Source organism: Mus musculus, chromosome 5 (assembly GCF_000001635.26).
Source record: "Mus musculus strain C57BL/6J chromosome 5, GRCm38.p6 C57BL/6J".
Taxonomy (NCBI): Eukaryota; Metazoa; Chordata; class Mammalia; order Rodentia; family Muridae; genus Mus; species Mus musculus.
In genome coordinates, this window is record NC_000071.6 from 55,162,731 (window position 1) to 55,178,203 (window position 15,473).

The window sequence follows — 15,473 nt, forward strand, 5'->3', positions numbered from 1 at the left end:
ATCCAATCACGCGGAACCTGAGACTGCGGTACATAGGGAAGCAGGCTACCCGGGCTTGATCTGGGGCACAAACCCCTTCCGCTCCACTCGAGCCCCGGGCTACCTTGCCAGCGGAGTCGCCTGACACCCTCAAGGGCCCACACAGGATTCCACACGAGATCCTAAGACCTCTAGTGAGTGGAACACAACTTCTGCCAGGAGTCTGGTTCGAACACCAGATATCTGGGTACCTGCCCTGCAAGAAGAGAGCTTGCCTGCAGAGAATGCTCTGCCCACTGAAACTAAGGAGAGTGCTACCCTCCAGGTCTGCTTATAGAGGCTAACAGAGTCACCTGAAGAACAAGCTCTTAACAGTGGCAACTAAAACAGCTAGCTTCAGAGATTACCAGATGGTGAAAGGCAAACGTAAGAATCCTACTAACAGAAATCAAGACCACTCACCATCATCAGAACGCAGCACTCCCACCCCACCTAGTCCTGGGCACCCCAACACAACCGAAAATCTAGACCCAGATTTAAAAACATTTCTCATGATGATGATAGAGGACATCAAGAAGGACTTTCATAAGTCACTTAAAGAATTACAGGAGAGCACTGCTAAAGAGTTACAGGCCCTTAAAGAAAAGCAGGAAAACACAGCCAAACAGGTAGAAATCATTAAAGAAAAACAGGAAAACACATCCAAACAGGTGATGGAAATGAACAAAACCATAGTAGAACTAAAAAGGGAAGTAGACACAGTAAAGAAAATCCAAAGCGAGGCAACCCTGGAGATAGAAACTCTAGGAAAGAGATCTGGAACCATAGATGCGAGCATCAGCAACAGAATACAAGAAATGGAAGAGAGAATCTCAGGTGCAGAAGATTCCATAGAGAACATCGACACAACAGTCAAAGAAAATACAAAATGCAAAAGGATCCTAACTCAAAACATCCAGGAAATCCAGGACACAATGAGAAGACCAAACCTACGGATAATAGAAATTGATGAGAATGAAGATTTTCAACTTAAAGGGCCAGCTAATATCTTCAACAAAATAATAGAAGAAAACTTCCCAAACATAAAAAAAGAGATGCCCATGATCATACAAGAAGCCTACAGAACTCCAAATAGACTGGACCAGAAAAGAAATTCCTCTGGACACATAATAATCAGAACAACAAATGCACTAAATAAAGATAGAATATTACAAGCAGTAAGGGAGAAAGGTCAAGTAACATATAAAGGAAGGCCTATCAGAATTACACCAGACTTTTCACCAGAGACTATGAAAGCCAGAAGAGCCTGGACAGATGTTATACAGACACTAAGAGAACACAAATGCCAGCCCAGGCTACTATACCCGGCCAAACTCTCAATTACCATAGATGGAGAAACCAAAGTATTCCACGACAAAAACAAATTCACACAATATCTTTCCACAAATCCAGCCCTTCAAAGGATAATAACAGAAAAGAAGCAATACAAGGACGGAAATCATGCCCTAGAACAACCAAGAAAGTAATCATTCAACAAACCAAAAAGAAGACAGCCACAAGAACAGAATGCCAACTCTAACAACAAAAATAAAAGGAAGCAACAATTACTTTTCCTTAATATCTCTTAATATCAATGGTCTCAATTCCCCAATAAAAAGGCATAGACTAACAGACTGGCTACACAAACAGGACCCAACATTCTGCTGCTTACAGGAAACCCATCTCAGGGAAAAAGACAGACACTACCTCAGAGTGAAAGGCTGGAAAACAATTTTCCAAGCAAATGGACTGAAGAAACAAGCTGGAGTAGCCATTTTAATATCGGATAAAATCGACTTCCAACCCAAAGTTATCAAAAAAGACAAGGAGGGACACTTCATACTCATCAAAGGTAAAATCCTCCAAGAGGAACTCTCAATTCTGAATATCTACGCACCAAATGCAAGGGCAGCCACATTCATTAGAGACAATTTAGTAAAGCTCAAAGCATACATTGCACCTCACACAATAATAGTGGGAGACTTTAACACACCACTTTCTTCAAAGGACTGATCGTGGAAACAGAAACTAAACAGGGACACAGTGAAACTAACAGAAGTTATGAAACAAATGGACCTGACAGATATCTACAGATCATTTTATCCTAAAACAAAAGGATATACCTTCTTCTCAGCACCTCACGGGACCTTCTCCAAAATTGACCATATAATTGGTCACAAAACAGGCCTCAATAGATACAAAAATATTGAAATTGTCCCATGTATCCTATCAGGCCACCATGGCCTAAGACTGATCTTCAATAACAACATAAATAATGGAAAGCCAACATTCACATGGAAACTGAATAACACTCTTCTCAATGATACCTTGGTCAAGGAAGGAATAAAGAAAGAAATTAAAGACTTTTTAGAGTTTAATGAAAATGAAGCCACAACATACCCAAACCTATGGGACACAATGCAAGCATTTCTAAGAGGGAAACTCATAGCTCTGAGTGCCTCTAAGAAGAAACGGGAGACAGCACATACTAGCAGCTTGACAACACATCTAAAAGCTCTAGAAAAAAAGGAAGCAAATTCACCCAAGAGGAGTAGATGGCAGGAAATAATCAAACTCAGGGCTGAAATCAACCAAGTAGAAACAAAATAACTATTCAAAGAATTAACCAAAGGAGGAGTTGGTTCTTTGAGAAAATCAACAAGATAGATAAACCCTTAGATAGACTCACTAAAGGGCACAGGGACAAAATCCTAATTAACAAAATCAGAAATGAAAAGGGAGACATAACAACAGATCCTGAAGAAATCCAAAACACCATCAGATCCTTCTACAAAAGGCTATACTCAACAAAACTGGAAAACCTGGACGAAATGGACAAATTTCTGGACAGATACCAGGTACCAAAGTTGAATCAGGATCAAGTTGATCATCTAAACAGTCCCATATCACCTAAAGAAATAGAAGCAGTTATTAATAGTCTCCCAACCAAAAAAAGCCCAGGACCAGATGGGTTTAGTGCAGAGTTCTATCAGACCTTCAAAGAAGATCTAATTCCAGTTCTGCACAAACTATTTCACAAAATAGAAGTAGAAGGTACTCTACCCAACTCATTTTATGAAGCCACTATTACCCTGATACCTAAACCACAGAAAGACCCAACAAAGATAGAGAAATTCAGACCAATTTCTCTTATGAATATCGATGCAAAAATCCTCAATAAAATTCTCGCTAACCGAATCCAAGAACACATTAAAGCAATCATCCATCCTGACCAAGTAGGTTTTATTCCAGGGATGCAGGGATGGTTTAATATACGAAAATCCATCAATGTGATCCATTATATAAACAAACTCAAAGACAAAAACCACATGGTCATCTCCTTAGATGCAGAAAAAGCATTTGACGAGATCCAATACCCATTCATGATAAAAGTTTTAGAAAGATCAGGAATTCAAGGCCCATACCTAAACATGATAAAAGCAATCTACAGCAAACCAGTAGCCAACATCAAAGTAAATGGAGAGAAGCTGGAAGCAATCCCACTAAAATCAAGGACTAGACAAGGCTGCCCACTTTCTCCCTACCTTTTCAACATAGTACTTGAAGTATTAGTCAGAGCAATTCGACAACAAAAGGAGATCAAGGGGATACAAATTGGAAAAGAGGAACTCAAAATATCACTTTTTGCAGACGATATGATAGTATATATAAGTGACCCTAAAAATTCTACCAGAGAACTCCTAAACCTGATAAACAGCTTCGGTGAAGTAGCTGGATATAAAATAAACTCAAACAAGTCAATGGCCTTTCTCTATACAAAGAATAAACAGGCTGAGAAAGAAATTAGGGAAACAACACTCTTCTCAATAGTCACAAATAATATAAAATATCTTGGCGTGACTCTAACTAAGGAAGTGAAAGATCTGTATGATAAAAACTTCAAATCTCTGAAGAAAGAAATTAAGGAAGATCTCAGAAGATGGAAAGATCTCCCATGCTCATGGATTGGCAGGATCAACATTGTAAAAATGGCTATCTTGCCAAAAGCAATCTACAGATTCAATGCAATCCCCATCAAAATTCCAACTCAATTCTTCAACGAATTGGAAGGAGCAATTTGCAAATTTGTCTGGAATAACAAAAAACCTAGGATAGCAAAAAGTCTTCTCAAGGATAAAAGAACTTCTGGCGGAATCACCATGCCAGACCTAAAGCTTTACTACAGAGCAATTGTGATAAAAACTGCATGGTACTGGTATAGAGACAGACAAGTCGACCAATGGAATAGAATTGAAGACCCAGAAATGAACCCACACACCTATGGTCACTTGATCTTCGACAAGGGAGCTAAAACCATCCAGTGGAAGAAAGACAGCATTTTCAACAATTGGTGCTGGCACAACTGGTTGTTATAGTGTAGAAGAATGCGAATCGATCCATACTTATCTCCTTGTACTAAGGTCAAATCTAAGTGGATCAAAGAACTTCACATAAAACCAGAGACACTGAAACTTATAGAGGAGAAAGTGGGGAAAAGCCTTGAAGATATGGGCACAGGGGAAAAATTCCTGAACAGAACAGCAATGGCTTGTGCTGTAAGATCGAGAATTGTCAAATGGGACCTAATGAAACTCCAAAGTTTCTGCAAGGCAAAAGACACCGTCAATAAGACAAAGAGACCACCAACAGATTGGGAAAGGATCTTTACCTATCCTAAATCAGATAGGGGACTAATATCCAACATATATAAAGAACTCAAGAAGGTGGACTTCAGAAAATCAAATAACCCCATTAAAAAATGGGGCTCAGAACTGAACAAAGAATTCTCACCTGAGGAATACCGAATGGCAGAGAAGCACCTGAAAAAATGTTCAACATCCTTAATCATCAGGGAAATGCAAATCAAAACAACCCTGAGATTCCACCTCACACCAGTCAGAATGGCTAAGATCAAAAATTCAGGTGACAGCAGATGCTGGCATGGATGTGGAGAAAGAGGAACACTCCTCCATTGTTGGTGGGAGTGCAGGCTTGTACAACCACTCTGGAAATCAGTCTGGCGGTTCCTCAGAAAATTGGACATAGTACTACTGGAGGATCCAGCAATACCTCTCCTGGGCATATATCCAGAAGATGCCCCAACTGGTAAGAAGGACACATGCTCCACTATGTTCATAGCAGCCTTATTTATAATAGCCAGAAGCTGGAAAGAACCTAGATGCCCCTCAACAGAGGAATGGATACAGAAAATGTGGTACATCTACACAATGGAGTACTACTCAGCTATTAAAAAGAATGAATTTATGAAATTCCTAGCCAAATGGATGGACCTGGAGGGCATCATCCTGAGTGAGGTAACACATTCACAAAGGAACTCACACAATATGTACTCACTGATAAGTGGATATTAGCCCCAAACCTAGGATACCCAAGATATAAGATATAATTTGCTAAACACATGAATCTCAAGTAGAATGAAGACTGAAGTGTGGACACTATGCCCCTCCTTAGATATGGGAACAAAACACCCATGGAAGGAGTTACAGAGACAAAGTTTGGAGCTGAGATGAAAAGATGGACCATATAGAGACTGCCATATCCAGGGATCCACCCCATAATCAGCATCCAAACTCTGACACCATTGCATACACTAGCAAGATTTTATTGAAAGGACCCAGATGTAGCTGTCTCTTGGGAGACTATGCCGGGGCCTAGCAAACACAGAAGTGGATGCTCACAGTCAGCTAATGGATGGATCATAGGGCTCCCAATGGAGGAGCTAGAGAAAGTAGCCAAGGAGCTAAAGGGATCTGCAACCCTATAGGTGGAACAACATTATGAACTAACCAGTATCCCGGAGCTCTTGACTCTAGCTGCATATATATCAAAAGATGGCCTTGTCGGCCATCACTGGAAAGAGAGGCCCATTGGACTTGCAAACTTTATATGCCCCTGTACAGGGGAACACCAGGGCCAAAAAGGGGGAGTGGGTGGGCAGGGGAGTCGGGGTGGGTGGATATGGGGGACTTTTGGTATAGCATTGGAAATGTAAATGAGCTAAATACCTAATAAAAATGGAAAAAAAAAACTATTTGCTTGATTACATTTGATATTTGCTCCAGAGATGGGAATTTATGTGTGGTACCATAAGTATTGCTAAACTTTTACCTACAGAAGTCAAATACCTGAGGTGTGACCTTTATTCACATTGTTTATCGAATTTTTTCTATTATATTAGGTACTGAGTAATGCAAAAACATATTACCATTCAAAATGCTAAGAATAAGTTACTTTGGCTTTGTTCAAGCAGAGATAGAACATGTATAACACACTGTTACCACCAAGGCTCAGAGAATGTCACAGAAGAAGGAGAAGACAACATAGGAATCAAGATAGGGAGGATTATGATGGCATACTGGCTTATGAGCATGGCATAAACTCACAGCATCTGTGGTTATTTATAAAAAGTCATGTATAAGAACAATCCACTTAAAATTTCCAGTCTGTTGTTTAGATGGATTTCTCATGAGCTATATCTATAACAGAGATGTCATTGGTGATTAACATCTACTGGGTACAGATAAATTTTTTCCCTGAAGTTATCAATTTAAAAGTTTTTAGGCAAACAGTAATTTGGACATATTTTTATTATAAAATAAACTTTAATTCACTTTATCATAAAATTGAATTTGATTTCCACATTGGTGTGTTGATTATTTCAAAGTATACTATTTAATTTCCACATGCTTAAAGATCATCCTGTGGATGTTTTACTGCCCAAGATACAATAATTCATGATTGATGCTCTATAAGTGGTTAAAAAACGTATGTGTTCTTCTGCTAGTTATAATTGAAGAAAATTAAATTGCTTTAATTCATAAAGATCTAAAACTGCCATAATAAAGTCTAACTTATTTGTAAGAAAGTTCTCACAAGAATAACTTGGAAATGTATTGTGAAATAAATGAAATATAGGTGATCATAATTATGTCCTTTAATTTGTTTTAAATGTGACAAAGTACAGCACACTTTGGAGAAAAGATATATCATCAACCATGTGTTAATGTAATCATAATTTATGAGTGAATTAAGGTTATAGACTTGGTAGTTTACAGTAGAAAAATCAAGGAAAATGATACCAATATCCTAGGATCTTTACAAACTTCAACATTAGCTTAAAAATTGACTATTAGCAAGAGACACACATTATTTTCTTAAAATATAATAATTTGCTTTCTTAGAACCGAACATCCATCAGTGAGCATATATCAATACCCAATATTTGAGTGCAATATTTCTGTGATGGATATTTCAGTACTTGATATGATTGCTGCATAAGGAATAAATGAGGATATAGAATCTGTGAATAATATAGAATGCAAACAATATGCTTTAACATATAATGTATCACTGAATAGCTATAATATACCAAATTTAAGAATGCCTTGATTTTTATTGTATTTAGTTTTGTATTACCACTAATATAGCATCAACCAGGAATTATTTTATCTTGGGCAGTAAAGCAAACATAAATTACAGGATGATCTTTAAGCATTAAAGTAGAAATTAAGTGCTTTAATTAAGTACTTCAAACTATACTTTGAAGTATACTTAGTAAGTTTCAAAGGAATGTGAGATAGCATGTCTATCTGCAACTAACTAACTCTCTTTTTCTATTAGGTAAATAATGTTTGGTAGTTGCTGCATAAAATTTCTATGCACTGTTATTTTAATTTAAACCAAATTATATCAGATGTATTTGTTGTTCCTCCATTATATACACTGCTAAAAAAATCTTTAGATTTTTATTCATTTGTTGGATAATTGTGCACATTTATAGTTATCATGATGGATTCATGACTGTAAGCTTTAAATATAAGTAAAAAGTTCTCTAAGAAATTAATAAAATATTGAGTTCCTGAGCCACTGGGAGATTGGCTATTTACACAAGCCAGAAGGTTCATCATGGTCTTCATTAGAAGCTGATATTTGGAGGTATGGCCAGGCCCTGATAAGAAGGACTATTAGTTGTTCCAATTACAGATAAATATAAGATACAATTTCCTAAACACATGAAACTCAAGAAAAATGAAGACTGAAGTGTGGACACTATGCCCCTCCTTAGAAGTGGGAACAAAACACCCATGGAAGGAGTTACAGAAACAAAGTATGGAGCTGAGATGAAAGGATGGACCATGTAGAGACTGCCATATCCAGGGATCCACCCCATAATCAGCTTCCAAATGCTGACACCATTGCATACACTAGCAAGATTTTACTGAAAGGACCCAGATGTAGCTGTCTCTTGTGAGACTATGCCGGGGCCTAGCAAACACAGAAGTGGATGCTCACAGTCAGCTAATGGATGGATCACAGGGCTCCCAATGGAGGAGCTAGAGAAAGTACCCAAGGAGCTAAAGGGATCTTCAACCCTATAGGTGGAACAACATTATGAACTAACCAGTACCCCTGAGCTCTTGACTCTAGCTGCATATGTATCAAAAGATGGCCTAGTCGGCCATCACTGGAAAGAGAAGCCCATTGGACACGCAGACTTTGTGTGCCCCGGTACAGGGGAACGCCAGGGCCAAAGGGGGGGAGTGGGTGGGTAGAGGAGTGGGGGTGGGTGGGTAAGGGGGACTTTTGGTATAGCATTGGAAATGTAAATGAGCTAAATACCTAATAAAAAAAAAAAAAAAAAGAAAGTTGATATTCTTTCTAATTTTCAGGAAAATTAAAATTTGAATATTTTCATATTTACTCATTCATTCAACAAATATTTATTGCATTTTTGTGACTCTGGGAGAGTTTTAGTTTCAAGGGAGGTTATTGATCATCAACTATGTCAATACTACCAAAGATAGTATAAAAACAATAAATACATATATAATCTTCTTCATGAAACTGAACCAGATATTTAAGACCAATTGTGAATACGTACTTTATTGTAGAAAAAGAGTAGAGCTTATGGCTCCAAATGAAATCTAACTAAATGCATCAGCTTCTGCATTTGCTTGTTTGTTCGTGTGGTTAATTTCTGGTGCATCATTCCCATGAACGTAGGATTACTTGATAGCAATGAAAACACATTACAAATAATTGTTCATTGTTCAGTGGCTAGTATGGCATGGTGCCAGAGACAAACCTTATGGTTTCTCTCTGTGAAATTTTACCTTGCTTACTGAGTGTTGATTTGACAGCAGGTGTGAGATTGGGTCTGATTTGATCTTAGATTTTTGTCATTTATCCTTTGTCACAGCTCTATTTTTGAAGCATCTGTTTGGTAGTCTTCAGGTAATTTACTATTTGTCAAACCATTAGGAGAAGTTGGTACTAATCATGTCAGACCTGGTAAATGGCTTTGCCTTTATCAGAGGAAGAATTCATTCCGTTTGGTTCTGTTAAAATAGACCTAGAATCACAGAAGTGTTTAAGAACAGGGTGGGAAAATGATCACAGTAATCCAAACCTTATTTTTAACTTATTTAATCAAATAAGTTAAAAATCTGCAAATGTGTCCTTAAAATGTATTTTGTATTTTTATCTGTTTAATATATTTTATATCAACATTATATAAATAAATCATCTTATTTACTTCTACAGTATTTTATTATGATGATGGCAATATTTTCTTATATTAAATTGGCTATTATATGGTTTAATGTTAATGAGATATCAAAATTCTATTCACAATTGCTGGGCCCTCCTGCAGCAAACATCAACATAGAAAATACTCTGTGGACTTTTCCATAAGGCAGTTTAGTGTTGGTGGAGGGTCTTGAGCTTTCGGGATTCAGAAGCTGAAATTTGTGCTGAGATTACAGCCTAGACATGGACATTGTCATGAATATTAAAAAGAATCTCCTAAGAATTCTCCCCACTTGTCTTTGATTGGTAAATGAAAAGCTGAACAGCCAATGATTAGGCAGAGAAGATAGAAAGGCTGGACTTCTGAATCCAGCTCATGGTTTCAGGGATGAGAGCTAAGGAGAAAGACTTCACCAAGGCAGACAAGTGTCCAGATCACTATGAGATCAGCCATGAGGAGGAGGCCTCAAGGGAGTTCTTCAGGAGCACAGGCAGCTGCAGCAGAGTGGCCCGGGGAGAAACTAAATGTAGTTAACTTGAGGCATGTGTCTGATACATAGGGAAAATTACATGGAAGGCTAGTTATTTTGCTTGAAGCTGGTTGAATAAATCAATAGATCTCTGTCTCCATTAGTTGGGAGCTAGAAGGGTTAGAAACGACTGCCACTTTCAAGTTTCATCTTATTATCTGGTATACACCTTTCCTCAGTTGAGGTTTCCTCTTCCAAGTGACTTTAGCTTGAGTCAAGTTGTCATAAAATTAGGCAGCACCATTGGCCAGAGATAGAATTTAAGCCTGTGATAGATACAATTATGTAGCAGATATGCAGCTTGGTCTTCATGTGTGTCCCCCAGCAATTGGAGTGGGGGCTGCCTCTGACTCAGACTCTGTTCCTTGTCTTTGGATTCCTTTCCTCTAGCCACACTACATTGTCCACGGTGGGGAAGAATGAACCAACTCCTGATGAGATTTGATGTGCCAGGCGTGTTGGTACTTGGGGAGTTGGTATCCTCTTAGGGTTGGGACTGTAAACTGAGAGAAAAAGGGGGAGGTGTCCACAACTGAGTTGTAAGGTGAGTAAATAAGTAAATAAAAAGCGGGATAGGTAAATGAAATTATAAGAAAATCCTCACATTTTGAGAATTTTAAAAAGATGAAGCTATGTGAATGGCAGTTATCTATAAGCAAAAGTTCACCTTGGACAGGCTCCTCGGACAGACCAATGGTGACAACCAAAGTTTAGTCTAACTAGAGTTTGAAGAACACAGAATTTATAAGGATGTGAGCTATAGTTCTTGCCAGGCTCCACTGCAGAGCCCACAACCTATGGCTCAGAATTAGTTTTATCATAGTTCCAATAAAAAATTATGTCCAGGTAAAATGTTGATTGCTTCTAGACTTAACTTGGTTCAGTGGATCCTATTTCTTTCTATTAGATAAATGAAATTTCAGTAACTATACCTTTTAATCCTTAGCATTTAGAGGGGTCACAATTAGTATTTGCAGAATAACCTTTCTAAACACGGATATGCCTATTGGGTTTAAGTAAAGTTATACTGGCTGAGTTAAATTATGAAGAGTTCCTACTGTACTTATATAATAGTTCATTGTTTCCTCTTCCAGAACTTACATCAGTCAAATATAAAAAGTTCATTTCTTCAGAGTCATCTCAAGCACAATTTAAGCTCAGATAGTTTTTTCAATATTGTTGTAGCAATTATTTTTATTTAAGAAGAATGCTATATTTATTTTTTTAATTTTTCTTTCAATTCCTAATAGTTAACTTTAAAATAGCTGAAAAACAGCTCTAATATTGTAGGAAATTGAAGATTTCATTGAAATTTCACAGATCAACTTTGTGTTCTCTACTGATTAGTTCTTTTGTAGAACCACCCATCAATCCAGTCATCCATAAAAGATTCATTACTTCTACAGTGTGTCAGTACAACTCTAGCCAACAAACTTATAGTTATGAAGTATAAGCAAGAACCCCAAATGAAGATCAGTAATATCTTGCAAAAATCATAAATTCTGTTTTTGTTTTGTAACAATATGAAGGAATAGAATTACACAGGAGTTGGATCTTGCCACATCAATAAATTTCTCTTTCCCCTTTACCTCTTTCTTTGATCTTTATAGGAAATTTTATGATACATAGTTCATGAGTTGTGAAACACTGCATTGCATTTTGCTTTTGTTGTATTATGTGACACTTCAGAGATCTAATGAACAGCAGGCAAAGTGTCTCGTAACACACTGGTTACTGAATTTTCTCTCCTTGTACTAGATATATAGTCACAATTAATTTTAATGTGTGTGTTACATCTTCAGCATAAATGTAAAAATATATTAACTGGTGTAAAGCAATATACAATAGAAATTAACATTTAGTGATGAAAGCATTTTGAGTAACACAGAAGATAAGCAATGGCATTGGTTTTACGATATAATTATTTCTTGCCAGTATTTAATAGGATTTTTTTCATTTACAGCAAAGTTTTCCCTAAACCTTTTGTTAGAGGTTAGTGGGAGAGAATATTTTGTGACTGCTCTAAAAAGCTGAATTTAGAACAGAATTCTTTTCTTTGAAAACAGCAGAAACCACATTAATAATTTATCCTTCTTCTCCATTCATCTCCAACATACCACTCATGTAAATAGCTTTGAACAGATTTGGGACTTAACATATGCTCCAGTTCACTTTAACTCTTCGAAAGATGTAAGTAAAATTTAAAACCATAATCATGTGATGTAGTTCTCATGCCCTAGATGATTCTGAGTGAGCTGCTGTACAAGTGCCTGCTTGCATCAATTTATTTCCTGTACCAGCTTGCTTCATTACCTGAAATTCTCTTCATTAAAATTTCTTCTTTGATCAAAGTATTGTGCTTCTAGAAGGCCCTTTTTAATGTAAAAACCTTTATTCATTATTTAATGTTACACAATATTACATCTCAAAATGAAAACCAGAAATAAGACACACCTCCGAGGCAAAGAACTTGAAATGATAACATTTTGGCTAAAAGAATGAGAAAACTTGGGTCATAAGTGAAACCTGAGAAAGGTGAAAATAAGGCTGAAGGATGACATTGTAATAACCTTCCCTGAATCAATCACAAATGTCCTTGGTTTCCATGTCCTATTTAGACAAAGGATATTCTGAATATTTGTAGCATTTGCATACATGAAAGTTTTTCTAGCTTTACAGAAAAAAAAGCATAATCAACGTGATGTGGGGACATTGAAGTGTCCAAATGTACTGTACCATGAGAGACTGAGAGTCCAGACAGCAGTCAGGTCTACTCCAAATATTTTGACCACATACAGCATTTACTACATTCTGTATCATAATGGCAGAATGTTATAGTTCTCATTAAAGCAGGACACTCTAATCATACAAGTTCACAACAGGTCAAGTTAACCCTGAATCAGTTCCTGTCCCTTCCTGTTCGTTTGTTCTGTCTTTTTCCTTCCACCTTCACAAGAACTTTATTTAATACTTTTTCTTCACTTGCTCAATTTCTTTCTTCTCACAGATGGTGGTGTCAACCTACTACACTATTAATTATTTTAGGACAACTGTTGTAATAATTCTTCCCATGTAGTGTTCTGATTTTATGAACTGTTTGGAGCTTGTAAGGTTTGGAGCATTGTTCAAACTGCATAGAAATTGGGTGTCCTGAGTTGAAATTTTGATTGGATCAAGTAAACTATTTTTTAACCAGTTGTTATCTCCATTTTTCTTAATGGTCAGGTGACTAGGCATGGGTTACCAATAGTGCCTATGTATGTATAGGTTACCAAATTTCTAAGTCCTGTGGTTGCCAATTGTTTTTATCTAAAGAAATGATGTTTGGATACCTATGTAGTTGTCATTTAGCCTAAAATATAAGTAGATTTACTGTTTAGTTTTGGTAAAGATAATAAAACAGGTCCATCCAATAGATTGATGAATTCCTAAATAAATATACAGAAGTCTCAGACACAAAGACAGATTTACCATAAGGTTCTAAGATCAAGTATAGACAAAAGGGACCCCATAAAGTTGGAAAGCTTCTGTAATGCAAAGGACACTGTCAACAGGACAAAACAGCAACCTACAGATTGAGAAAAAAAAATTACCAATATATACAAAGAACTTAAGAAGTTACACTGCAGAGAACCAGATAACCCTATTAAACATGGGATACAGAGCAAAACAAAGAATTTTCAACTGAGGAATCTTGAATGGCAGAGAAGCACCTAAAGAAATGTTCAACATCCTTAGTTATCAAGCAAATGGAAATCAAAATGACCCTGAGAGTTCACTGCACATCAGTCAGAATGGCTAAGATCAAAATCTCAGGTGACATCAGCTGATAGAGAGGATGTGGAGAAAGAGGAACTCTCTTCCACTGTTGGTGTGATTGCATGCTGGTAGAATCACTCTGAAAATCAGTCTGTCAGTTCCTTAGAAAACTGTAAATAGTTCTTCCTAAGGACCCAGCTATACCACTCCTGCATATATACCCAAAAGATGCTCCAACATATAACAAAGACACATGTTCCAATCCGTTCATAGCAGCTTTAATTCATAATAGCCAGAAAATGGATAAAACCCAGATGTTCCTCAACAGAGGAATGGATACAGAAATTGTGGTACATTTCCACAATGGAGTAGTACTCAGGTATTAAAAATAATGACTTCATGAAATTTTCAGGCAGATGGATGGAACTAGAAAACAACTTCCTGAGTGAGGTAACCCAATCACAAAAGAATACATATAGTATTATTCAATGATAAGTGGATATTAGGAAAAAAGCTCAGAAAACCCATGATACAACTCACTGACCATATGAAACACAAGAAGAAGGAAGACCAAAGTATGGATGCTTCAGTCCTACCTAAAAGGGTGAAAGAAATAATCACAAAAGGTAGAGGGAGGGAGAGATCTGGGAGGGAGAGAGGAGGGGGAGGGAAAATGTGGGGCAGGATCAGGTGTAGGAATTGTTGGGGAAAAGTACAGAGGGTCAGGACATTGAAAGGAGGTTTATAGAAATGGGGGATGGGTAACTGGGGTTAGCCACTAGAAAGTCACAGATGCCAGAAAATCAAGAGGCTCCCAGGACCCAATGAGGATGACATTAGCTGAAATACCTAACAAGGGGATAGAGAACCTGTAATTACCATATTCAGAGGTTAGACATGGTCTCCAGTTGAGGAATGGGACCACCTACCCATCTCAAAAATATTAACCCAGAATCATTCCTGTCTAAAGGAAATGGGACAGAGTGAAGCAGAGATAGAAGAAAAGGCCACCCAGAGACTGCTGCAAGTAGGGATTCACCCCACCTGCAGACACAACCGCCAGATACTATTGCTGATGCCAAGAAGCTCTTGCTGACAGGAGCCTGGTATAGCTGTCCCCTGAGTGGCTCTGCACATGTAGCAGAGGACTGCCTTATCTGGCATCAATGGGAGGGGAGACTCTTGCTCCTTTGGATGTTTGATAGATGCCTCAGAGTAGGGGAATTTTAGAATGGTGAGGCAGGAGTAGGGATTGGATAGGGAAGTTCCCTCATAGTATCAGGGTGAAGTGGGGATGGGATAAGATGATTGTGAAGGGGACACTGGAAAGGGTGATAACATCTGAAATGTAGATTAAAATAACCAACAAAACAAAACGAAACAAAACCAAACAAAACAACTGTTAGATTAGACAGGAAACTTTAGGTCAGGCATGGTGATTCCACCAGAGGTTCTTTTATCCTTAAGAAGACTTTTTGCTATCCTAGGTTTTTTGTTATTCCAGATGAATTTGCAAATTGCTCCTTCTAATTCGTTGAAGAATTGAGTTGGAATTTTGATGGGGATTGCATTGAATCTGTAGATTGCTTTTGGCAAGATAGCCATTTTTACAATGTT